General features: G+C 41.8%; 1 protein-coding gene across 2 annotated transcripts in view; it reads right to left on the bottom strand.

Annotated features, from left to right (window-relative positions):
* LOC308190440 (uncharacterized protein) overlaps positions 1-25,163 on the bottom strand; it is a 304,946-nt gene that overhangs the window by 218,054 nt on the left and 61,729 nt on the right. Inside the window, exon 1 of one of the 2 annotated variants that reach the window (XR_013947187.1) lies at positions 5,501-5,523. The exons of the other annotated variant lie outside the window; for it this stretch is intronic. The gene's annotated coding sequence lies outside the window, so the exon portion shown is untranslated. Of the gene's footprint in view, positions 1-5,500; positions 5,524-25,163 lie in introns of those variants that run through there. 2 annotated transcript variants of the gene reach the window in all.

Here is a 25,163-nt window from a genome sequence, read left to right as displayed (position 1 = left end):
GAATATGAAGTTCAAACTGAGAGGAAACGTTCCAGTGACAGATTTTAAACTGCACACAGAGCATTTACTCTCCTTCTTTCTTCTTTTGAGACCTCAAAGAAAATCACACTTGATTTTTTATTTCTTTTTTGGCAAAAGCGTTGTACATGAAAGGAGGCATGATCTACCAAATTTTATAGCTATCCAGACCAATATACCTATATATACACTCATATAAACATATAGTGTATGATAGGGAGACCTCTTGCTGTTTTTTTGAATTAAAACAACCTGTAATACTGTGAAGCATTAAAGCTCTCATCTGGAGATACAGTGAGGAGAGAAAATGAAGAGGGGGAATCTGTAGGCAGATTTCTGACAAAAACTACTGTTTATATCCAGGCAAGGCTAGTAGGCAAGTGCCAAGATTCCTGTAAAATTTTCCAAACTTGGTGCCCCCACTTTGGCTCCCACATCCGTCGCTTGACACCTTTTTGGAAGCACAGAGCAGCCTGGCTGCACTCTCTGAGATGTGCAGGGATGAGGCAGTTGACGCTGTGCCTGTGCTGGAAACACCCCTGGACCCACACCTGCCTCTGTCGCTGTCTTGCACAGATGTGCTTCATTTGGACATTGGGGCCGGTGGCATGAATTAATTTACTTCTACAGCATAAACAGAGAGCAAAACCCAAAATGGGAGGCATAAGAAGAGGCTGTACACCACGTCCTGATCAAAGCATCCACACAAATACAGCTCAGTCCTGCAGGGAGTTACCAGATGGAGACTATGGTAATTTTAGAGGAAAAAAAAAATACAAATATCATTTTGCAAGCTGGGTGTGTACATTCAAGTTCGCATTTGGCAGAGCTGCAGACCTTATCAGTCTAAAATGCTCCACCTAGAGTGGCACTCCTCAAAAATAAGCCTTTGCTTCTATCTCCTCACTGCCCACTCTTTTACCGGAGCTGAGAGCTTGCGTGAGGTTTGGGGCGGTGGAGCCATCCACCTCCTGCAACATGCAGAAGAGGAAAACAGTTTTCCTAACAGAAAGAGGAAATTCAAGAAGGTTGAGAGGAATGTGCAGGGCATAGCACTTCAAGCCACCTTCCCACCTGGCTAACCCAGTGTTTTCCAGGCCTGGTTCCATTCAACTATTTGTAACATTTCTGTTGGTCTCAGATAGAAGGCAAAACACCTCTGTCAGCGAGTTTTCCTGAATAATTTGTTCACAGAGGATCCCATCCATTTGCATGCAACAAACACTCATGTCTGTAATTTAATTGAAGTATTTTTTCTCCCAAAGGTTAAAAAGCAAAAACCAAAACAATATGAAGAAAGATTATTTCTATAATCAAACACTCACAAGAGTCTCAGGTGGCATGTTAAGTACTTTGAGAGACAGGCAGGCCGCATCTGAAATTGTCCTGATACCATGCCCACAGCAATGCCTTCAAGCTTGAATTTCCTGGCCATTCTCACCACCTGGCCTTTGGGTCCAGCTGTGCCCATATCCTGAGTCTGCTCTGGCCAGGCTACCAAGGGAGGCCTCAGCAATACTCACCTTTACCTGGCCAGCCCCACCCCTGTTTGAGGCAGTCCACCAGCAACAGCCATCTCGATAAGGACACTACAGGCTGGATAGGGTACCTAGTCCACAATCGTGGGAGCAGTCCCACAAGACCGAGGGTAGTGTGGTGGGCAAGAGAAGAAGCACCCCTGCCTTGGGCAGGAGATGCTTCAAGGAGTCCTCAGCAAGAGCATAATATAAGAAATAAAAACCTGTTCTGCTCAGTAAAGAAATATTCCATGTGACACAGTAAAATAGGGAAAAAAATAATAATAAAAAAATAAAACAAAAGTCACTCAAGACTGGTAAGAGCCAAATGGAGACACAAGATATTCCCTGCCTCGGGTCCTAGTGCAGAGTCAACAACACACATGACCTTACATTACAACACACATGACCTTCCACTGCTCTGAGCCATAAAAAATCACAAGGGCTCATGTCACAGATGGTTCCTTCCAGGGCACTCAGACTTCTGGAGATCTATGTCACCATGAGGATCACCACACCTGAGCACCACAGAGCCAACATCGCTCTAAACCCCACAAGCACCCAAAACCCCAGTGCAGCAGCAAGCTTGTCTCTCACGTACGCTTTCATGCCCAATGTGACAGTTGTGGCTGTGTCCACCTGGCAGACAACAACATGCTCCTTGCCATATTTAGTGCTAACGCAGCCCTCCGACTGCACGCAGAGATAATGGCTATGACAGAAGGACATGCAGGGATGACCCTAACCAGCTTCTGCAGTGTTGCTGCCTTCAGGTATGAAATGGCCCAAACAAGATCCAGCCCTGGCATGAGTACACAAGGTTACATTATGATCAGAAGCGTAAAGGTTGTGCCTTATTCTAAGATTTCTGAGTTTAGGCAAGAAGTGCTGAGATGTCTACATTCAAATGTGGTGCTTCCTGCTACATGCTGAGACAAGGACAGGAGCTGGGGGCTCAGTGTGACAACAGGGAAAAACCCTTCTCCACCAGTGAAGCAACCCACAAAATCCATGGCCACTTCTTCCTTCCTTCCCTACACTGGAAACCTTGAGATGGTAAAGGCACTGTACCAGTGTTGTTACGATATACACTTTTTGCTGCAAAGCTTTCAAGGCGCATGCAGAAACCCAAGTGTCTGAGCAGTTGGCATTTGCAAAGCTGGGATTTGCAGAAATAATCTGTTAGGAAAAGCAGAAAAGGAAAGTGCTTTCTAATTTTATCTGAACCCATATGAAAGAGAACCATGGAATGGACCCTGGTTAACAAAAGATCACAAGGGAGCACTGAGGAGATTTAAGTCATTATTTGCCTCTGAACCCAGCAGAGCCCTTCTCATCACAAAATAGCATTTGGTGTAGCAGAGAGGGCTAATAAAAGCAGAACTGTGGTGGCATGGGTCAGTTTGTGCTGGAGACTGCTCACAACCGAGCGGGTTCATCACACTGGTTGTTAAAAATCACAGCAGGTTCCCAAAACAACTTCAAGAAACCCACCTGCTGAAATCTAATCTCGCCTTTCTTGGAGGTCATCCCTAGAACTTTTCCTACTATCTGCCCTTTGTCTTCCTGCCATGAGTTTGGCAGCAGGCTGCAGCCTGGCTTTTCTGACCAGTTCTGCTCTTTGCCCTTTTGTTTGTCCCTCCAACATAAATCCAGACTCAAATGATCTGGGCTTGATTCAGTTGCTGCACATAAGCGTTATCATTTTTACATGCCCTGAGATATCTGAAGCATCCCTATAGAGGTGCTATATATGTTACAAGACCAAACAGTGGCACGTTCCCTTCTGCAGTGGCAGAGCAAGGCTGGAGAGCAGACTCCAAGAAATTCCAGTGGCACAGGATGCTCATGTTTAGGAAGCTCAGTCACATCCCACATCTGTGCTGCTTATAATAGGAACTTAGGCCCCAGCCACATGAAGGCAGATGTATTTAAGATGCATCCCCTGTCATTAGGGTGATGGTACTCTATTTATTTAACATCTTGGAGAATGTAGATGAAAAAGATGTTATCAGACTTCAGTGGTCTGACATTCTCCACTGTTTCTGGTTTTCCCTCCTCCCACCTTGTGTCCGAGCATCAGCAGGTCTGAGCAGGATAAAAAAGGGCTGTCCTATTTACCATCTGTGCAGGAGAAATGCTGTGAACCTTTGAATAAATGGGAACAGCAAAGTATGACATAGTTCTTGCATGTGGTTACCAGGGAGAACATTAACTGCTAAACTATGAGTTAAATGATAATGAAGCTGCACTGAATTTCAGGACTACAAAATGGATTGTCTGTTGCTGTTGCTGGCTTCTTGGCTGCTACTATCAAGATGCTGCATTTTTAGACATTGTTAATGCCAAATACTTTCATTTTCCTCCTATACCTTATCTTCTCTTCCATTATATTTCTGTTTACTAAGGGGAGCTGCCTTACACATTTTAAAAGCAGCAAAATAATCACGTAGTGGTGTAGCTGTTTCTTCCATTTCCCTCTCCAAGCTGGACCTCTGAGCTGTTCATCCTTACCTCCATTACCCTCAGTGTCCCTTATTTTCCTCCTGAACTGGAAGAAAATGACATTTTACTGCTATCTTTATCACTCCTCCAGTAGAACAGAAGATCTCTGTGGGCATCGGTATTTTTTGTGTCCACATAACCGCAGTCAGGGAACACCCTGCTTTTCTGGGTAACGACTCAGGCAGCAAACTGATTCCTTCAGTCAGTGGTTTAAAACTCACAGCAGAGTAGAAGCCTCAGATCATCTCCTCCTGAAACTGAAATCAGAATCTTTTTGATCTGGAAGAAACTTTTTAAGAAACTTTCTTTTGTCACTTCTTAAAATATATTTATTTTCTCATGTTTTTTTTGTCCAGGTGCATTAACTCACTGTAGTTCTTAAAGCTTTGCAGCTTGCTAAGCCTAAGAGTCCCCATTTTGGCTCTGCATGAAAGCAAATATAGACACAGACAGCTCTAAAGCAGTGCTTCTGTGTAATGCTTTCACCTAGCCATTTTCCACCCCAGGGGAAAATGTTTCTAAGCAAAGAGCGTTACAGCATGAGACACAAACTGTGATCTCTGGAATGAAATGTTACATTTTATTAACCTCAGACGTAAAGCCTCCCTGTGCTGGCAAAGAAATTATAATGCTCTAACCAAACGAAGTTTTTAATCAGTATTGTCAGAGAGGCAGTAGCTGTAGGAAGATGAAATAACCTCCTAATAAAACTCTACTGGTGTTAACAAATTGTAATTTAGATACTGTAAACACCTGCCCACTGCTGTAATTTTTTTGCCTTTGAAACAGTCTGGACCTTCTTCCTCTGGGTAAAAGGACAATGACACTTGATGCTACAGTCTCATTACAAGGAAAGGGAGAACCTAATAGAATAGCTGCACAAAACTAGAGAGGAATGGCCATGAGACAGGAAGCTAGGAGGTGCAGTGAGCACAATACAGGTCACCTTCAGCAAGGAGAGACTTGCTGTTAGGTGATGTGACACCAAATGAGGCTCCTCCACCGAGCAGAGGACAGTGGCTGCCAGTGAGTCGCTCGTACAGCGCAAGGGGAGCATGCGAGGATGCCCATCAAGCATGGGAAGAGGCGTGGAGACAGGATTCATCTGCTCAGGAACAATCAGAGATCCCACTGGATGGACATGCAGGGAGTGCTGCAGACAGGTGGAAAAAGTGTAACTCTGATAAAGACAGGGGACTTCATACAGGCAAATGAGTGCTTTGAGTTTGTTGTGTTTTAACCCAGCCGGCAGCTAAACACCACACAGCCGTTCGTTCACCCTCCCCCCTCCCTCTCTGGGATGGGGGAGAGAAACGGGAAAGTGAAGCCTGTGAGTTGAGATAAAGACAGTTTATTAAGACAGGAAAATAATAATAACAATAATAATAATAGTGATAATGATAATAGTATTAATAACAATAATGTGTACGAAACAAGTGATGCACAATGCAATTGCTCACCACCCGCTGACCGATGCCCAGCCTATCCCCGAGCAGCCGGCCCCCCACCCCGGCCAGCCACCCCTATATATTGTTTAGCATGACGTCAGATGGTATGGAATACCCCTTTGGCCAGTTTGGGTCAGCTGTCCTGGGTCTGTCCCCTCCCAGCTCCTGCTGCACCCCCAGCCTGCTCGCTGGCAGGACAGAGCGAGAAGCTGAGAAGTCCTTGGATTGGTGTAAGCACTGCTCTGCAACAATTAAAACATCAGCATGTTATCAGCACTCTTCTCATCCTAATCCAAAACATAGCACCCTACCAACTACTAGAAGGAAAATTAACTCTGTCCTAACTGAAACCAGGACAGAGTTATACTGCTGGGCTGCAACTCGGCCACTTGAAAGTACATTGCTGCAAATATTTCACGTAGTACATGGCTATAGACAGAAGAAAGCAAACAGAATATTGGGCTGAGTCAAAAAATAGTAGAAAAATCCATAAATTCCATTATATAACCTGATACACAACCTCACCTGAAACACCATTCTTTTCCAGCTTTGCTGTTGCAGAGGACGCAGTGGAAAGCAGAGCAATTGGGGACAAGCAGTGCAAATGCTTAATGGCACGTAAGAAGAGAGCTGAGAAGATTGGGATCATTTAGCTGAGGAGAAGCCAGTATGTATACAACATGATGTAGATGAAATGATGACTCAGGCTGAGCAGGTAAATTTATCTCAAGTGTGCCATAAACTGGAACAAGGGGATGTCTGACGACATTTATGGCGCATATATGAGGAATGGGCTGATAGTGGTACAAAGCAAAATTAATTGCTGCTAAGTATCCTGGGAGCAACAGCTCATCAGGTTTTTCATATGCTATCAACCACACTAGTATGTACACTTATATTCAATCATAAAATTAAAAATAGAAGACTAGAAGATAAAAATAGAAACATAGTAAAATGAAATAAAAGTGTAAATAAGTAATTAAAAAATAAGAAGAAGGAGGAGGAGGAGGAGGAGAAGAAGAAGAAGAAGAAGAAGAAGGAGGAGGAGGAGGAGGAGGAGGAGAAGGAGGACGAGGACGAAGAGGACAAGGACAAGGACAAGGACGAGGAGAAATCTACAAGCCTCTGTCAGGACAAAAAGTTTAGGTGGAAATCAGGCATAGCATATCAAGCAATTATTTCCATGTTTTCCAATAACAGAGTTCAGTGATAAATTTAAGGAGAATTTTTCTTCCAGAAGAAAGTAAAGACAATGTGCAGGATCAGTGTTATTAAAATACAGTCTCAAACTTAGTTATAGAAGCCAGTGCCAGGTAGTTCAATGTGGTACACTGCCGTCAGGATGTGGCTCTCAGTAGTCCTTTTCCTACTTTTCTGCCTGTGTCTCTCCAACTACAATCCTTTTTTATGCAAAAGCAGCTGCATGCAGGATGCCCATACAGGCATAGAAAAGAACCCCTCATATAAGGTGATTTATTCAACTGCAATGAGATGTACTCAAAAGAATTGTTGACTAGCCCTACCTCACTACCTGGAAGCTGCTGCCCATCCTATAGGCAGAATAACACCCCTCAGCCTTGTCGTGGTTGGGTTTCTGAGCTGTGACCTGTGTCACCATACTTACTGCATAGATGTGGTGGATGGGCAGTGCAGTTCCTTGCATTTCAACTCTTAGATGACGTCTTTCTGATTGTGTGGATGGGGCCACTTTGGAGAGCCAGCAGCCTGCAGTAAGCAGGAGCAATAGCAGTAGTAAGAAAGCTAAAGGCAATTACTGTTGCAAATAGAGCCTATCGGTATATCAAAGTGCAAGCAGCCACAGTCATCAAAACAACAAGCAACCAAGATAATGATGCATAATAAGCTGCTGCTCATGACTCAGCCATAGGCTGATGGATGGCTCATGGCCCATTGAAAATATGGAGTTAAAAGTACTTGTTTCAACCTCTGTAAAAGTGTTTTCTCACATAAAACAGGCATTTTGTGTTAATTTAATTTATTTAATATTCATATTGGCCTAAGAGTACACATTTTCTGCAACAAATTAGACAAACAATATCTTGGAAAATCAGTCACCCAGACCCTTGTGACAGCCTAAGCAGACTGTGCAGATCCAGACCTGGCTCTGGGTTTTGAACAACCCAAAAGCCCCTGATGACTCAATTTACATTTGGAGTTTATTTCCAACACAAAATCAAGCAAAACGCAATTCTGATTTGGACTGAACACTCCTCTCTCACTGTTTTTGGAGATGTTCAAATCCAAGGTACTGGTTCAGGCCCATTTGGGAGAAAACATAAGGAAGGATTTATCGAGAGCTTCTATTAGAGGAACTGGCAGCAAGACTGGCAGGATCCTTCTGCTGTCACTAAGCTTTGACAAGCTGGCAGGAAGCAAGCATAGCTGTGATCAAATGACAAAACAGAGAAGCTCCTATTTTTCTTTTTATCAGTAAATTGTGTATTATAGGCCTGAAAGGCAGCCAAGGAACAGTTCCTCTCTGAAAATCACTGCTTTTCACAGATCATGCTACTTTGTCGCTGCAGAGGCTGCAGTAGAGAGAAAAGTATCCATCCGTATCCATCTTATCCTCCTATCCTACCCCATCACCTCCCCCTGTGTACAGAGCTTTCAAATGTGAATGGTGTATGAACATTTGAAAGTCAATCACCTTGGCTGGAAATCCCAAACTTGTATCTTCTAGATACAGTCCAAGTAAGACAGTGAGAGGTGTTCTCTGGGCCTCTGATGTAAAAGCTAACCCCAGCCCCAGAGGCAGGGTGGTCTCCCTGCCTCCTTTCAGTGAGAGCCACCAGCTTGGGAAAGCTCTCTGGGGGCTGCACAGGCTTTTTGAGCTCCAGCACTCTTCCATTCATCCTGGCCAAAATGCGCCTCCTCAGCCTTTGTGTTTTCTCTGATCTTCCCAACTCTTTGCTCCTCTTTCCTCTCTCCAGTTCCTGCCCCACTCTGATATACACTCTGCACAATCTGCTTTTTGTGGGTCCTTCTCTTCTCAGTAGCATGGGAAAAACAAACAAACAAACAAAAAAAACAAACAAAAACACATGGGTTTGTGGGCAGCAAAACAGCTAGCCTGGCTCCTGGCTCCTGTCCTTACTCACTGCTATGGTTCATCTACCTTTACTCTGCTGCATAACTTGTGCAACCACACTGCAACGTAAATCCTTTCTACCAACAAATGGATGCCAAGGTTTGATAGTCTGCACACGTGACAAATTAGGTAAGTTGTTCTCTCCTGTTGTATTCTGAACTCCCATACCACAATTTAGAGGGTTTAGTCTTAACTCCCATGTACCTCCACAGCCTGTCACATCCTTCTGTTTCCTCTTTTTGTCCTTTAGATTAATCTAATAACAGTCTTTTGGTGACCTCCTCCCTCTGTCCTATATCTCCAGGTGGCTGTGAAGTTAATTGTCATGCCAAAGGCTTCAGAACCTGCTTTTTCCCTCTTTAGCCTCTGCAACATCTCCCATATTCATCTTCTTAGAGAGACAGCACAGCGCTGCAGGGGTTGAAACCAGCGTCACCTTTTCTAGTCTAACCATGAAGAGAGGCACCGCAGTGCACAGAAGAGCACTTTTCTTTGAGCTTACCTGCCTTTTCAGACCTGCTGCATACAGCAGGAAAGTACAAGAAAATCTATAAAGTGAAGTCTGTCTTGACCTTATTTTTTCTCTTTCAGGTGATCTAACCTTTTCCTTGCCAGTGCTCCCTCCTCTCCCCCTCCTGCCTCTTCCTCTGCCTTGTCTTTTTAGATGTAAATCCTTTGGGGGCTGAGACTTGCCCTGAGTCGGTGCTGCTTAGCAAGGAGTGCCTGACCTTAGGAAGGCTCTTGAGGCATAACTGTGAATAAACAAAGCATTAACCAGAGAAAAGTGCATAATTCATCAAAAAATGCTAAATTCAAAAAGGACCAGGGAGCCATCTCAGACTCCAGACCCCTGATTCTCCCCACTGCCCTGGCCCTGTTTTGCACCATTCCCGCTAGCTGTTCCCTAGGCAAATCTCCTGCAGACAGCCACTAAAATGTTGAGCCTTTTTTATAGCCTGGTTCTTGCTCAGGATGCCTTTACACAGGCAGTGTATCTTCCCCGGGAGCCATGAGTCCTCCAAGAGCTATAATTTGCAGTGGGAATGGGCAAGTTACAGGTCTAGGCTTAAGCAAACAGACAGTCATTGAAATCTGTATGCAAATTTAAAAAGAAGACTCCAGGCAAAGCCCCTACACAGAGGCAGACAGTTGCAAAGTGGCTATTAGGATGACAAGACATTTCTTCCTCTAACAGAGCACCTCATTCAGCACGACTCTTTCCTTGACTTGTTGTCATTGTTACCAGACAGTGCTGACATTGCTTTAAAGCTACTGCCTTCAAACACATGCAGCTGCTGTCTGAGGGAGATAATAGCTCAAATCAGATCAGTTGTGATTACAGTACCTACCTCTAGCTCTTTGCAGGGGCTACTAAAATCCGAAGGATTAGGAAATTCATAAACTTTGCACCACAGTATCCAAGCAGCAATAGAGAGCTGCCTTCAAGTAAATACATAAATATCAGCTGGCAACCCCATTTTTTCTGAAGGCAATGGCACACCTATTATCTTACGTGCACTGAAGAATTACTGGATTTGTAATAGCATAGTGCTATCTATTTTAAGAGTCTGTAGAAAATATTCAGCAATTTGGATGAGGGAGCTGAAAGATCTCTGTGTATCAGAGTAAAAAAAAGCATAAATAATTAAGCAGATTGATCAGCTTGTGAGCAATGATTTCCAAAAATCAACAAAAGCCCCAAGATAGATTAATCAGTTTTGTTTCACTCAAAGATTTTTCAAAAAGAATGTGATGTGAAGGAAATCTTGTGAAGACAAGAACACATCTGGAAGTCTAGGAGGAATAATTAGTGTTTGTTTGTTTGTTTTTGTTTTTTCATTATAGATGGGGACAAAAGACTCTGGGTAGGGACACATCATATTTTTGCTCTGTATGTTTCCATGTTACTTGTCTACATAACAGAATCATCTATGAGCTGTGGAAATTTTAGAATGGGTCTCCCTCAGGAGCTTCCTGTCTGTTTTGGCAACACGTGCAACTCATTGCCACTGACATGTCTGCCCATTCTACCCCTATCACTTGCCTTCCTTGGGCAAAACTGATCAGTTCTGGAGTCCTTTGCACTGATAAAGACATTTCTGAATTACTCATCACTGGACAATCAGGGCTGAACATTATCCATGCCATGGATGCCAAACCAGGATATGTTGAACAGTCTATATTAGCTTGGACATTTCCACAGAAATGCAGGTTGTTTCTGGAATATCTGCTTAGATATGGTGCACAGCTGACATTAGCACACCTGTGGGACCCAAGTTGGTCTGACATGACATGTAGGTCCCTGGCTTTTGAAACTATGACCATAGTGCCGAAAGATTAGTTAGAGTCAGCTGTTGGCTTAACACATACCTGCCTTTCAGAGCCAGAAACTCTCTGGAGCTCTAGGCTCATCTTTTAAGGTCTTCCTGACCTTTGAGGTCTCCAGTTGTCATTAACACTACCAAAGATGCATTTTGCGTATGTTGAAGAACCATTCAATGACTTCACTTTACCATGGACATGTAAAAATGCAAGGCTGAATTTGCAAGAAAGTGTGAAAATGTTAATGCCTCACTTCCAGCATGGCATTAAGTAACGGACAATGTAAAGTCACATTTTGCACTGTTTATTGTTTAATGCATACTTATTACAGTGGATTAGTGCCATGTTTCATTTCAATTGTCACCTCTTCCTCTCTCATTTGATGTATTTAGGTTTTTGCTACACAGTGGTTTGTAGTAAGCCCAAAAAGTCCCTGGTGAGAACCGGCTGACTGATAAGGTGGAAGAAGAAGGTTATCACAAGGATTGGTAGAAGTTTAAGCTATAACTGCTGGGTAGATGGTACCTGTCTCTGAAAAACTGTATGGAAGCTAACAAGGAATAAATAAAAGTATGTGATAAATAAGATGGGCATCTCAGTATTGTTTGTGTCCCACAGAAATAAATGGAAATAGAGGGGAGAGATATGAAAATAGAAGACTTTTAATGAATGATGGGCTACTTCTTAACATCTTACTGGAGTCCTCTAGCTCTGGCAGGAAATTCAGCTGGAGACCAGAACTAAATGGCAAGTTGAACTGCTTAGAAATAGCAACGATTAATCTCAAGTGAGATTTTATCTAGTGGTCAGGGTGAGGGAGAAAGAGGCAAAAAAAGATCTTTATGCTTCTTATTCTGCAAGGTCAATTGCTGTGTGAAAATCAAAAGATCTGCACCAGAAGCAGTACCTTGGTTCAGCCAGTGCTGGAGAGCTTTTCTGCTGGCTCGCCTCAATGAAGGATTCTGTCATAAACACAGAAGTCAAAAACTTTGGTGACTGCATTCAGCAGACTTTGAGGCCATCAAACAGCCATACATGAGCCTGCAAAGCCTCCAGAGAAGGCAGAGCACGCTAGGTGTGCATGCTTACTGTCAGTCTTCGATAAATGATAAGGCACGGACTATCAGGTATCATGATCTAATCATTTTCATAATTATTAGGTATGGGTGAATGATGCTAATGCTTTCTTCCTGTGGGGTAATTATCTCTTGGAACTGGCTTCTTGCTTATACAACTAGCTTTATTTTTGATAAGAAAAGGACTAACCTGTTTTGTGCTTAAATAAATGACATCTGCCATTCAGCACATTAAGCAGCAGCTCTGGAATGAAATGGATTTGTAATTTACACAGATTTCTCTATTTCTTCAAAGCTAGTCACTGTCTCTGCAAAAGGTAGCTTAGAATCTGTTATTTTTTTTCTTATAATCTGATTATTCCCTATGTGAATTACTGACTAAAAGTTTCCATCCCTTAGGAAAATGTAGGAGTCTTAAACGGAGTGAAGAAAAATGTAAAAGAAACTGTATCCAGCTAGTCTGGAACCAGACTTCAAACAGCTTGAAATCGAAGCTTGTTTGGCTTCAGGATTTTCATTTGTGCTCATCCTTTATAGGCTGTATTCCTTCATTGGGAAAAAAAAAAAAAAAAAAAAAAAAAAAACCAGAGGCAATTTGGACTAGAATATGCCTTCTTGGAAACTATTTTTAAAATGACCCTTAAGGAAGAGGGAGTTCTTGCTGCGCAATTTGCAAGATGAGTGCATTTGAAGCAGTTCACTGACAAAACAGCATGATGAAAGTTGGCAGTGAGTGATTGACTTCATGCTAGCTCATAATGTCAGAAGCAGCTCAGGTAACTATAAATATATTATTGTAGAATAATGAATATAAGAGAGAATTAATTTGCAGAGACACTATTGTTTCTCCAGTTGCACACATGCACACAGAGCTGAGAAATACTGGAGAGAAAGAGTTGGGAGAGGAGAACTCCCCCAGGGGAAAACTGTTCCCATAAAAATGAGCCCAAGACACTTTACTTTGGGCAGGCTGGGAGCAGTCAATAGAGAGACCACAAGAGACCAACACAAACAAGGGCTGATGCACATGTCCCAGTTCTCTCTTCCAATGGGCGGGCTTTAGCCACACAGCAGTTCTTGAGGCAGGGCAGTTCCATAGCTGGGGGGATGACACTGGTCATAAGTGCTCGTGGGAACAGTTCAAGTTTTACTGCTAATCACATCCCACGCAGGGAAAAGGAAAATTTGTTTGTGGAAGATTTCTGCAAGGAAGCAGCAGGGCCATTGCTGCTTCCCTCTGAAAAAGAGGGAAAGCTGCTTCTCACCAGCTGCCACAGCCAAGGTAGCACCAGAAAAAGAGGGCATCAACTCATGGAATTCTCATAAAATCTGAAAGCCACTTAATCAGAGAATCATACACCTCCCACTAGATGAGGTTACTCAAAGCCCCATCCAGCCTGGCCTTAAACATTTCCAGGGATGGGGCATTCACAGCTTCTCTGGGAAACCTGTTCCAGTGCCTCACCACCCTCTGAGCAAAAAATTTTTTCCTCATATCTAAACTAAAACTACCTTCTTTTATTTTAAAGCCATTCCCCCTTGTCCTGTCACTGCACTCATAGAAAAAGAGTCCCTCCCAGCTTTCCTGTAGGCTGTAGGCTGTACCTTCTAATTAGGTACTGGAAGGTTGCTGTAAGGTCTCCCTGGATGAACAGCCCCGGTCCCCTCAGCCTGTCTTCACAGGAGAGGTGCTCCAGCCCTCTGATCAACTTTGTGGCCCTCCTCTGAACCAGGTCCAATAGGCCCACATCCTTTTTGTGCTGGGACCCCAGAGCTGAACACAGGGCTCCAGGTGTGGTCTCATGAGAACAGAGCAGAGGGGGAAAATCTAGATGCAGGACCTCGCTCTTGGCCTTGTTGAACTCCATGAGGTTCTCACAGTCCCACCTCTCAGGCCTGTCCACTTCCCTCTAGATGGCATCCATTCCCTCCAGCATGTTGACCTTAATCCAATAGTGCTGTAACCCCATCATACAATCCCACCAAATTTGTCAGGCATGATTTGCCTTTAGTGAAGCCATGTGGGCTGTCACCAATCACCTTTCTGATTTTTATGTGCCTTAGCATATCTTCCCAGAGGAAAAATATGCTGCGCCATCATCTTCCTCAAAAACTCTTATAATATCGGTCCCTCTACGAGTAAAAGTCATGTTTGAGTTTGTGTTGACTTTATGTCATTGAAAGTTTGCAATGATATTTTTTCTTGTCTAAGATAGACCTTCAACCAGAAAATTCAGAGACTTGCTCCAGCCCCCTCTGAAGTGCCAACAGAATTTGGAACATGTAAGTTACAGCTGGCTTCTTGATAGTTTGAGAAAAATAAACTGTTTTCTCAGAAAGAAATTAGCCACTGATGAATTTGACTCTGTTTCTCTAAGCTAAGGTGTAAGATAAATCTCTTAAGTAACTCAATACAATAGGAAGCAGAGTGAAATACTCTCAAATGTAGCTTGTGTACTACACTGATCCAACTCAAAGGTGAAAGGTTCGTAATTATTTTCATCAACAGAAGTAAAATTATTAATCTGAATGCTTCCCATGTCCTTGTGAAATATCCTTTTTTATGTATCCCAGTCTTCTTCAAGTAAAATTATTAATCTGAATGCTTCCCATGTCCTTGTGAAATATCTTTTGTTATGTATCCCAGTCTTCTTCAGTAGATAAGGAAAGAAGAAAAGACTTTTGTTAATTAAAATGGCCCAGTCAGAAGAGTCAATAGCAAAAGTCAAATTAATAGCAAGGGAGGCAATACTGATTTAAGACCCTCCAAAAGATTAATAAATTCAGCAAAAAAACAGGTCATCTCATTTCTCACCCCCAACAGTCTGTTTTAGAATTTTTAAGCAATCACTGCCATTTTTTCTTTTACTCATTAAATAACACATTTAAAGTAAAAAATAGAAGTCTGTTTCATATCCAGTCAGGGAGATAAATTGTCTAGTTACTACAGCAGGAGATTCAAGATTTGTCCAGTTTTGGGGACTTCAGATGCTCCTTTTTACCCTCCTTGCTCTGCTTCAGTTTTTCTATTTATACTATGGGTATAATATTTAGTCACCTTTCAGAAATGTTATGAGGCTGTTGTTAGTGTTTGTAGAATATACTGAGATTTGACAACAGAGACCTACAAATACATATTACATGGTGGATGAGGTTGGAAGGGAACTCCGGAGACCATCTACTCCAATGCCCTGCTCAAATCAGGGGGCTCAGGTCTGTGACCAATTGGGTTTTGAATATCTACAAGAGGTTCTTCAGAGCCTCTGTGGGAAACCTGTTCCAGAGTTTGACCACCCTCATTGTGAAAAAGCTGTTTCTTATGTTTAAGTGGGATTTCTGAGGAATTTCTTCAGTTTGTGCCCATTGACTCTGGTCCAGTTATTGAGAAGAGTCTTGCTCTCTCTTGTTACTTCCAATCAAGTATATATACACATGGAGAAAAACAAACAAATAAACAAACAAACAAAAAAAAAAACCTTCTTTTCCCCAGACTAAAGAATCCCAGCTATATCAGCCTCTCCTCATAAGGCAGATACTCCAAACCCTTAATCATCTTGGCCCTTTGCTGGGCTTGCTCCAGTAAGCTCATCTTTTTCTATTATCCAGAAGCACAGTGCTTGACACAGTACTCAGATGTGTCTCATCAGTGCTGAGTACAGAGAAAGTATCATATCCCTTGACCTTCTGGTTAAGCTCTTCCTCAATGCAGATGAGGATGCTGTTGACTTTCTTTGCAAAGTAGTATCTAATGGTCAATTTGAGCTCTACCAAGACCCACAGATCCTTTTTTGCCAAGCTGCTTTCTAACCAGTCAGCCCCCAGCAAGTGCTCGTGCCTGGGGTTGTTCCTCCCCAGGGACAGGACTTTCTATCTCCTCCTGTTGAACTTCATGAGGTTCCTGTTGTCCCATTTCCCCAGCCTGTTAAGGTCCCTCTGAATATCAGCATAACCATCAGGTGTTATCAACCACTACTCCCAGTTCTGCATCATCTGCAAACTTACTGAGGGTGCAGCCTGTCCCACCATCCAGGTTGCTGATGAAGTTGTTAAACAGCATTGTCTCCAGTACCAGTCCCTTAAGGTACACCACTAGTGACTGGCCTCCAGACGGACTTTGGGCTGCTTATCACAACTCTCTGAGCCAACTTGTTCAACCAGTTTTCAATCCACCTCACTTTTCATTTATCTAATGTATATTTCATCTGTTTGTCTGTGAGAGTGCTAAGGGAGGTAGTGTTGAAAGCTTAACTAAAGTCAAGATAAACAATAGCAACTCTTCTTCCCACATTGACCAGGCTAGTCATCTAATTGTAGAAAGTTGCCGTATTTGTCAAGCATGATTTCCTCTTTGTAAATGCACGCTAACTACTCCCAATCATCTTCTCGTCATTCATATATATCTTTGGAAATGGTTTCCAGGAATATGATGCGCTTGTTACTATTTCATCACAATATATGCATGATGAATATGAAGTTTTCCTCTATAAAAATGTGTGTATGTATATTATCATCACACACAAATCTGCAAAGCCATAGGTGGTAAAAAGTAGAAACTAGTCAAGGGAAAGTATGAAAGTTGAAATTTGTAAAGGCAAATTGCTGATGCACACACTAGGCTAGAAGGCGTTATGTATAATTAGTCTCCTGTTAAAAACATACACGATTCTATTTGTTCTATATTCTGTTGTGTTGGATAATCTCAAGGATGAGTTTTAGTCATCTCCGAACAACAGCTTTCACTTCTCCGGAAAGGCCCAAACTATCCTGCTTGCATGTCTTTCCACTGAAGTATTTTTACTTAAAGGAGAGGAAAATAGCTGCAAGGTCTGTCTTTCTTCCAGTCCTTGGCACGAGAAAGGACTCCTTCAGCAGTGTCTTTTTCCCCTTGTCTGGTCAATGAACTTTCCTATCTATTATCCATGGTCTTTACCCATTTAACTCCAATCCAGTAAATCACTTTGATTTTGACATTCTTTGTCTTTTGAACAAATCCTCCAGAGTAGAATCAGAGCTTTGCTTTCTAATTCTGGAAATCTAGTCAAATAGAAAGGTTCTTCTAACTTGTATGACAATTTTGGGACTGTATGCATAGAACTTCTTTATTCTTTTGGACATAAGGGTTTTCCTTCTATGTCTGTGGCAGACGGTATAACTCCATTTGGTGCACAGGGTTGTCTGCTGCCCTCATACCTCCTATGCTGGGCTGAACCTCCAAAGAATTGTAAACTTGATAATCTTCTCTCTGCCAAGGGCAGAAATTTGACAGACACTATGAACTTACTAAGGTAGTAACCCAGAAGCATATTTCATGGTGGATTTAAAATTTAAATTGAGTAGGGTCCAGCTGTTTAATGGGATGGCGATGTTACATTTAAGGGGGGCAATCACAGTACGGTGCAAATAATGTTATTCCTGAAAAGCATAAAAAGAGCTTTTGATCTCTCAGGGTACATTTCTATGACAGTTTTTGGATCTGCCATGCCAGCTGAAGGAGGTGCTGCTCCCAACCTCAGCTCTGCATTTGTGGGACCATGTAACTTCACTGCTGTGAATTCAGCTCACCACTGGATTTCCCAGGCACCGTTTCTTTGGTGTATTGATACAAAAAAAGGGGGGTCTTGGAGACATGAATGAGCAGTCAGGGCCAGACTGTGCCTAGACCAGCAATGACACTGAATGACACTGAGGGGAAAAATGATGTGGGATTCTCCCCACTAAGGCATTGAGAGGAAAAAAACAAATATTCTTTGTACCATGCAGTGTTTTTAAAGGTCACCGGTATGAAACTTGAATGGAGACAACTCCCAAATAGGAAAAAAATCCCAAATAAACAACATCAAACCAATCTGCTTAGTGCAAGGCTGCACTTCAGAAAAATCAATTGTCTCCATCAATTCACTGAATCAGAAGGAAGGGTGACCTTGTGAGCATAGCATGAAAGCAAAACACATTAAATCTCAGTCTCCTTATATAATAGCAGACAAGTGGGTGCCACAACTTTCATCTGTGAAAAAAGACTTATTGTCCTGTATCCCAGCCATTTAGATCTAGGCTGTGGGCTGTGGCACTTCCGCAGATCAATCATTGGCATGATTAGTGCTTAAAGGAAACCACCAGTCAAGTGGTATGGCTAAACAAATCCCCAAACAGGTGAAGTTACTCCTAAACTAAATTTGGATTTAAATAAATCGGTCTCAGTATTATTTATTTTATTATTGTTTACTAGCATCATGTATTAGTATTATTTATCATCTGCTAATTATAGAATCATAGAATCAAAGAATCATAGAATCATTAAGGTTGGAAAAGACCTCCAAGATCATCTGGTCCAACCATACCCCAACCACCAATGTCACCCACTAAACCATGTCCCTAAGCACCAAGTCCCACCTTTCCTTTATAATTAATTATTTATTTTAATATTATTACTTTATTAATTATAAATATTATTTATTGGCAATATTTATTATTTAATAATAATTAATTCATATTAATAAATCAATCAGTCTCATCTTTGTGCATGGCACGATGATGGAGCACGTCCTCCAGGAAACTATGCTAAGGCACATGGAAAATAAGGAGTTGATTGGTGACACCTGGAAGAGCAACTGATGTTATTTACCTAGACTTATGCAAAGCATTGGACACTCTCTCACATGATATCCTTGTCACTAAAATGGAGAGATGTGGATTTGACGCATGGACCACTCGGTGGTTAGGAGGTGACTGGATGGTCACACTCAAAGAGTTGTGATCAACGTCTCAATGTCAGTGTGGAGAACAGTGATGTGTGGCATTCCTCAGGGGTCGGTATTGCAACCGGTGTTGTTTAAGATCTTTGTTGGTGTCATGGACAGTGGAATTGAATGCACCCTCAACATATTAGCCAACATATTAGTCGACACACTGGAGGGACCTGGACAGGACTGAGAGGTGGGGCTGTGCAAACCTCATGAGGTTCAAAAAGCCCAAGTGCAAGGTCCTGCAGCTGGGCCAGGGCAATCCCAAGCACAAATACAGGCTGGGCAGAGAATGAATTGAGAGAAGCCCTGAGGAGAAGGACCTGGGGGTGTTGGTGATGAGAAGCTTGACATGAGCTGGCAATGTGTGCTTGCAGTCCAGAAAGCCAACCATACCCTGCATCAAAAATGCATCAAAATCAGCACGGCCAGCGGGGCGAGAGAAGGTGATTCTCCCCCTCTGCTCTGCTCTGTGAGACCCCCCCCCCCCGAGCCCTATGTTCAGCTCTAGGGACCCCTGCACAGGAAGGACATGGACCTATTGGAGTGGGTCCAGAGGGGGACCAAGAGGATGATCAAGAGGCTGGAGCACCTCTCCTGTGAATACAGGATGAAGGAGTTCGGGTTGTTCAGCCTGAAGAAGAGAAGGCTCTGGGGAGACCTTACAGCGTCCTTCCAGTACCTGAAGGGGGCTACAGGAAAGGTGGGGAGAGACTCTGTGAGTGCAGTGATAGGAGAAGGGGGAATGACTTTAAACTAGAAGATGGTAGGTTTAGATTAGACATAATGAAGAAATTCTTCTCTCAAGAGTGGTGAGGCAGTAGAACAGGTTTCCCAGAGAAGGTGTGGATGCCCCATCTCTGGAGATGTTCAAGGCCAGGCTGGATGAGGCTTTTAGAAACCTGGTCTAGTGGGAGGTGTTCCTGCTTATGGCCAGGGGGGTTAGAACTGGATGATATTTAACGTTCCTTTAAACCCAAACCATTCTGTGATTCTATGATTTTCTGGTGTAAACTCAGAGTTTTATTCTATTTGCTTTTTATTTGAGTGAGCAGAATGAACAAAGAAACAGAACAATAACCTTTATATATGGCTTTAACTGTTATCTTGTCGTGGTCCTCTGAGCTTTCTTTCTTATGATTCTACATGTTTTCTCATTTGCTTCACTCTTTGAGATTCTGGGAAATCCGTCTTCCTCTATGAAAATATACAGTGCTTAGGCACTGGAGCACTGGGGCCATGATAAATAGCCCTTATAGTAATGTCTTTGCTAGTACATGGAATTTATTTCCACGTTATGGTTTGCATAACACTTCCCCTGAAGCCTCTGCAGCCTGATGTTCTTCTGGATTGTGGAAGGCTCAGCAGGCACAGAAGGGCTGTGCAAATTTCTGCTTCACTAAATCAGCCTTCGGCATGCAAGATTCAAGAGAGCCTTCAAACCATGAGCCAGATGCTTAATAAAGGAGAGATGGGAGAAGCATCATCTACCTGAGTCTACATGCAGTCAGAAGCACTTCCTCTACAAAAGAAGACATCATTCATGATTGAAGGCTAAGGTTGCAAAAGGGAAGGTGTTCTATGCATCTTCAGATCATCTGATATTGTAGTGCTCCCGATCTTACTAGGATTTTTATAACCATAAAACTCTGCAGCTGTTTGTATTGTAAGAATTCACATGAACAACATGTCACCACATTAAATGGTATTCTATTTCTATGTATCTCTGAATGCATCTGACTTGTGAAAAGGCTTAAGGGTCTTTTAGGGACTTATCTTTGTTGGTTTTGCAGAGAAACATGAGAGATTTCATGCAACTGTTTTGAGTGTAGCTTTTCCTCAATACAGTGACATGGTCAATTAACTTTTTAAGCAGCCACAAATAGAGCTTGCCTGTAAACTAGATGTTAGTCTTAGGAGAATAAACAGTGACAGATTTTTTTTCAATTAACCCAAGAGCACCACAGCAATTAGTGTATCAGTATTTGCTGTTGTATTGTGCGTCCGGTGATGTCTGAATCATTTTTTCTGCTTTTCAGTTTGGATGTCTGCAAGAGATTTCCAAGAAGTTGCTGCTCCAGATAATAAACAGAACATTAGCTTGGATGGAAAAGTTGGATTTTAATTAAAAATCCCATGTCTGCCCTGTTGATTTGCTAAGCTTTCCTCTTCCTTTGGTTTTCAAAGATGTAGCTCACTAATGGACATTATTATCTGCTGATATTTCTTAGTAATAAGATTTTTTTTTATTTTATTTTTAGTAAAAAAGGGTTATTACAACAGATGCTGGAAAGTATGTGGACTTATCTTCAGTAGATACAAAAAATAAGTGTGCTGGTAAGACTACTGAGCAATTTGGCCAATCTTCAATACCATTCCCACTAGTATTATGGCAAAAGAACTAGCATAATTAGGGGTGTACCAGTTCAGAAGAAATAAGAAGAGTCTAATTCTGATCTTGTACAGGCAGCTTTGCATTGGCATAATGCTAATCGTTGTTATTACTTACTTATCATATGTCAGTGTTTAGAAAATTGTGTGGAGAATGTTATCTGCCATGTATGATGTTTTGAGAAGAATGCCAAATCACAGTGAAGATGAAGGGACCAAAGCTATAGACACTACTTAGCTAGAGGTGCCTCTGTTGCATGCACTACAATGAACAAAGTAGATATTGAAACTGAACACAGAGAGGGGAATTATAAACCATTATAACAATTAGTATACTACTATTATTCAGCTTCTGTGCCTCTGGAAAAACTCTTTTGCCTTTTGGAAGAAAGGCATCCTTTTATGAAAAGTTCATGATAGCAATTCTTTAGCAAATAGGAAAATTATGAAGAGAAATCTAAGCAGTAAAGCTCAGTTCTTGCCAAACATTGCCAGGACAGGTGCTAAGGTCTTCATTTAGCTTGGAATATCACAGCATCAATACCTGTACCGGAAATACTCCCCATAGATTCCCTTTCTACTCAACAGGAAGAAACAGTCACTTTTAAGTTGTGACACATCTGGCACATTTTCAGTAGCTATTTTAAAGTGAGTTAAAATGATCATTACTCTCCTGTTGATCATTAAAGGAGATCAAATGATGAGAACATATATGTAGGTATCTCCATTTGGTCAGATGAGGCTCATCTTTTATTATTACTTTGAATTGTAAAGGTGGAGAAGTAATAGCAGCAATTTTTTCTGATTCTATAGCACTGAGTAACTCATTAGCATGGTGTTGGGGACAACCTGCTCTGAATGTCCCCGCAGGTGAATTGGACCAAGAGACCTCCAGAGCTCCCTTCCAACCTTAACCATTCTGTGATTCTGTGGGAGCGCGGGAACAATTTAAGTTCTCCTGCACCAGGAAGCATCAGTCAAAACACTCCTCTGTACAAATACAAGGATTTTTGGACAGTCTGTTCCACTAGCCCACCATCCAACTTCTCCAGGCATACATATCTGTTCCTTCACTTATAATATAGCACTGTCAAAACACAATGTAAGCTGCACTGGAGAAGGTTTGCTGCATCCTCCACAGTTCTGTTCCAGGGTAAAGAATAGCCAAGACCAAAGAATTATGAATCCTAAAAATAGTTCCGAAATGCAAGTGAGGGGGTAAGAGTCAGTGATGGGCATGCAGCTTCAGGTACTTCCCATGTACACAGAAGCACTCCCACAAGATTTTGATGGCCAACATATAAAATTATTGAGTGGCCCCAAACACCCAGCCCTGCCAATTCTTATGCTGTCCTGGAGATAACAGATATGGAAATAAGCCCTGCATCAGCAACAATGTAAGGTTTAATACCTTGTGATTCTACTAGACAAACAAAAAAATTAGATTCCAGCTCTCCAGCAGGGAACTGATCAATTCCTTCTAACACTCTTAGAAAATGCCACACTAAAAATGTGGCACTGTAGATGGAATTTCTATTTTAGGCATTTTTTTCACAGGTTTCCAAAATGTGTTAGTTATAAATTATCACTTCTTCAATGGCTTGCACAGCTAGGCCCTTGGTGGTGAAGGCAATCATAGTACCAGCAAAGGAAAGAATCTTACAACTCTTAGAAATTCTCTGTAGGCTTTCACTGTTCGAATATACAGCACAGTGTGACATGCTCAGAGTGATCCCAGAGTTTCATTTCCCTTGCCTACTCTCCACTTAAGAGTTGCAGCTGAAAAATGGCAAGGGAAAACCCTAGCCTCTTCTAGTGGAAGGTGTTCCTGCCCGTGGCAGGCGGGTTGGAACTAAATGATCTTTAAGGTCCCTTCCAACCCAAACCATTCTGTGATTCTATGATTTGTCGCCAGACCAGCAATCTACAGCCAGGCCCATCCAGTGCTGTTGAAGGGCATCCAGCAAACCTAACACATGATAAGCACTACCTACTCAGAGGAATCATGCTGTTGTTAACAGTCTTCATTTTATTCTAGCAATAGCGGTCACTTATTTTAGCCAGGTCTCTAAATTTTTTCTCAGATAAGATTTAGGGTAAAAGGATGCATCTTATTCTATTAACCAGAAGAATAAGATGGATTAAAATTGGTATAATTGGAAAGTTATAGTGGGAAAATCCTGTACAGCCCACCCTGGAAGGTTCTTAGATATGTCTTGTTTCTACTCTTACCTGACTCTCTCTTATCCCAGGGATACTGCAGAGGTACAGACCAAGAGCTGTAACTTCTCAGCTTGGCAGGGACCTCCAATTGCCATTGATTTTCATTTCCAAAAGGACATGATTTTCCAAAGAGAAAACAACATAGGAGTGAGTAACATGGAAGATTAGTTCTCTTCACCTCAAGCTTTCTTCATTAACATTTTGATCTTCTTCTGTAACTATGTAAAGAAAAAAAATGGTATAAATTTGCTTTTCAAGGAATATGTCAGTCCTTACCTGCTTGAAGCTGGGAATGAAATGCTTCACTTCAGTATCAATTCCTACCTCCATCTCCCTCTAGTACATAATTAACCTGAAGGTGGGAGGGAAGATTACGAATAATATGGAGCTGATTCACCCTTCTACATGCACTAGTGAAAACAGAGAGTATTACTGCATGCGTCAGTGGAATTAAAGAAGAGAAAAAATTGTCTGAGATCACTTATAAACAGATCCAGTCAGACATGATTGTTCCATGAATGGGATTGCATAAATTAAGCTTTGCCAAAGGTTACCAGTAATTAAAAAAAAAATAAAATAAATAAAACGTTAACAGTTTTGGGTTTTTGGAAGCTCAAAGTACGATGCTATTTACTTGTGCTGTTTATTGAACAAGTATGCTTAACAGGGCAGTCACAATATCTAAATGCTACCTTGCCTTTCAAACATATCATGATTGATGAGCAACTCTGAGATGTCATAGGCCAAACACTGCCTTTGAAGTTGGAAAACATCTATTGATTGATGCTTGCCTGAAGAGCTGTCATAAGAAACATGGAAGAAAGAATAATTAAGTGTCATAACATGCCTAATATTGAAATGTGATGTGTTTCTTTTTTATCATTTCTAAAACAGAGTAAACTGAAAGATGCTTGATGACAACACATTCAAAAATGTGTATAGACTTTTTAAGGCATATGTGTGGAAATAACTGATGACTTCAATATCAAGAACACTGTAAATAAGTACAAGTAAAAGAACTAAAAGAAGTAAAAGAAATGCAAAATGTTTTGATCCCTTTGGTTCCCTGCAGTCTCTGGGGAATTCCACAGTTCCGCTCTATGTGAGGTGCAGATTAAGACAGAAGCTCTAATTATTCCTTGAAACTGAAGTCATATCTTGTTGAAGGGCTATCTTTTTTGTAACTTATAAGTTTACTAAATCAAAATCATTATGTCTTAGCAGGAGCTTGGTGAAATACCTCCTTAGTGGGAGCTGTAGTTTAGATTGGAAAGATGGCATTCTTCCCTCACACCTATGAGTGCCTCAGCTTTGTGCTGAGGAGGTCTTGTGCTTTCTTAAAGATAAGAAGAAACAAATTTTGATAATTTGTTAACTCTACAAAGCCATTTTATGACACAGCTGAATATCAGCCCTCTTTGGAGGGTTTGTCTCTGTAATTGGAGTAACTTGTCTCTGTTTCAGCAGGATGTTAAGTCTGTCTCTGAATTTTCTCTCTGATCTCTATTTACCATCTTCAAACACCTTCCTCCCTCCCCACAGTTGCTGTTTTATTGACTTGATGACCTTTAAGCTATAAGCTTATAGCTTTTCTTGACTGTCTCATTGTTTGCTTTGACTTCACTTCATTATGAACTCCACCGCCACAACAGTTGACTTTGCACTGAACTTTCTGACTCCATCTTTATTTGGCTCTGCTTATTTTGAGCCTTCAATCTTAAACACTCTTCCAATTCCTGTAATGCCAAATCTTAACAACTTCTCCTTATCCAGAGTCACACTTAGGGACAAATCAGTTCTCAACAGCAGTG

Source organism: Anser brachyrhynchus (genome assembly GCF_964034855.1).
Source record: "Anser brachyrhynchus genome assembly, chromosome: 1".
NCBI lineage: Eukaryota > Metazoa > Chordata > Aves > Anseriformes > Anatidae > Anser > Anser brachyrhynchus.
Note: the sequence above shows the minus strand (reverse complement) of the source record. Positions and strands in the feature narration are given on the sequence as shown.